The 2,500-nt window shown below is 42.1% G+C and overlaps 1 protein-coding gene across 1 annotated transcript in view; it reads right to left on the reverse strand.

Annotated features, from left to right (window-relative positions):
- The window catches only part of LOC127645051 (uncharacterized), a 247,267-nt gene that overhangs the window by 73,543 nt on the left and 171,224 nt on the right, over positions 1-2,500 (reverse strand).

A 2,500-nucleotide genomic window follows, 5' to 3' on the forward strand; every position in this document is an offset into this window, starting at 1 on the left:
TAGGCCCAGCGTACAGATATGATTTATATATGGTTTGTGTTTAAACCCAAGAGGCTTTTATAAAAGCCACTAGTGTGTGTGTGTGTGTGTGTGTGTGTGTGTGTGTGTAGGGAGAGTATCTGTGTGCTGTGACATCTTCATTTATAATACAACAGAGCTGCAGGACATGTAGAGCTCATAAACCCCAGTGTGCGCCAACAGACAGGACACAGTCCCACACTGTACATTATTAACTACACTGAGAGACTTAATCACTGGTTAACAGAGGACAGGTGGAGAGATGAGAAGAGACAAGATGAGAATAAAAGAACAGATGAGACGAAAATAGAAAAGGGAAATAGAGACGAGAAGAGACAAGAAAAGAAAAGAAGAGGTGAGATGAGAAGAGACGAGAAGAGACGAGAAGAGACAAGAAGAGATGAGAAGAGATGAGAAGAGGTGAGAAGAGATGAGAAGAGATGAGAACAGAAAAGAAGAGATGAGACGAGAAGAGACGAGAAGAGGTGAGAAGAGATGAGAAGAGACAGAAGAGACGAGAAGAGAGAGAGAGAACAAGAACAGAAAAGAAGAGATGAGAAGAGATGAGAAGAGATGAGAAGAGATGAGAAGAGACAGAGACGAGAAGAGATGAGAACAGAAAAGAAGAGATGAGAAGAAAAGAGACTAGAAGAGACGAGAAGAGGTGAGAAGAGATGAGAAGAGACAAGAAGAGACGAGAAGAGGTGAGAAGAGATGAGAAGAAACAAGAACAGAAAAGAAGAGACGAGAACAGAAAAGAAGAGATGAGAAGAGAAGAGATGAGAAGAGATGAGAAGAGACGAGAAGAGATGAGAACAGAAAAGAAGAGATGAGAAGAGAAGAGACCGAGAAGAGACTAGACAAGAGACAGAAAAGAAGAGACGAGAAGAGACGAGAACAGAAGAGAAGAGATGAGAAGAGACGAGAAGAGATGAGAAGAGACGAGAAGAGACGAGAACAGAAGAGATGAGAAGAGACTAGAAGAGACGAGAAGAGATGAGAAGAGACGAGAAGAGATGAGAAGAGGTGAGAAGAGATGAGAAGAGACAAGAACAGAAAAGAAGAGACCAGAAGAGATCGAGAACAGAAAAGAAGAGATGAGAAGAGACTAGAAGAGATGAGAAGAGACGAGAAGAGATCTAGACTGAGAAGAGATGAGAACAGAAAAGAAGAGATGAGAAGAGAAGAGACGAGAAGAGACTGAGAAGAGATCGAGAAGAGGTGAGAAGAGACAAGAAGAGACAAGAAGAGATAAGAAGAGATGAGAAGAGATGAGAAGAGACAAGAACAGAAAAGAAGAGACTAGAAGAGAAGAGATGAGAACAGAAAAGAAGAGATGAGAAGAGAAGAGACGAGAAGAGATGAGAAGAGACGAGAAGAGACGAGAAGAGACAAGACGAGAAGAGATGAGAACAGAAAAGAAGAGATGAGAAGAGAAGAGACGAGAAGAGAAGAGACAGACTAGAAGAGATGAGAAGAGACAAGAACAGAAAAGAAGAGACGAGAAGAGACGTGAACAGAAGAGAAGAGATGAGAAGAGACGAGAAGAGACTAGAAGAGACGAGAACAGAAAAGAAGAGACTGAGAAGAGACGTGAACAGAAGAGAAGAGATGAGAAGAGACGAGAAGAGATGAGAAGAGACGAGAAGAGACGAGAACAGAAAAGAAGAGACGAGAAGAGAAGAGACTAGAACAGAAAAGAAGAGACAGAAGAGAAATGAAGAGACGAGAAGAGACAAGAACAGAAAAGAGACGAGAAGAGACAAGAGGAGACAAGAAGAGACGAGAAGAGACGAGAACAGAAGAGAAGAGATGAGAAGAGACAAGAAGAGACGAGAAGAGAAGAGACGAGAACAGAAAAGAAGAGACGAGAAGAGACGAGAACAGAAAAGAAGAGACTAGAAGAGAAAAGAAGAGACGAGAAGAGACAAGAACAGAAAAGAAGAGACGAGAAGAGACAAGAGGAGACAAGAAGAGACGAGAAGAGACGAGAACAGAAAAGAAGAGACGAGAAGAGATGAGAACAGAAAAGAAGAGATGAGAACAGAAGAGACGAGAAGAGACGAGAAGAAACGAGAACAGAAAATAAGAGACGAGAAGAGACAAGAAGAGACGAGAAGAGACAAGAACAGAAAAGAAGAGACGAGAAGAGACAAGAAGAGACGAGAAGAGACAAGAACAGAAAAGAAGAGACGAGAGGAGACGAGAAGAGACGAGAACAGAAAAGAAGAGATGAGAAGAGAAAAGAAGAGATGAGAGGAGAAAAGAAGAGATGAGAAGAGACGAGAAGAGATGAGAAGAGGTGAGAAGAGATGAGAAGAGACGAGAACAGAAAAGAAGAGACGAGAAGAGACGAGAAGAGACGAGAAGAGACGAGACGAGAAGAGATGAGAACAGAAAAGAAGAGATGAGAAGAGAAGAGACGAGAAGAGGTGAGAAGAGATGAGAAGAGACAAGAAGAGACAAGAAGAGATGAGAAGAG

This window comes from Xyrauchen texanus, chromosome 6 (genome assembly GCF_025860055.1).
Source record: "Xyrauchen texanus isolate HMW12.3.18 chromosome 6, RBS_HiC_50CHRs, whole genome shotgun sequence".
NCBI lineage: Eukaryota > Metazoa > Chordata > Actinopteri > Cypriniformes > Catostomidae > Xyrauchen > Xyrauchen texanus.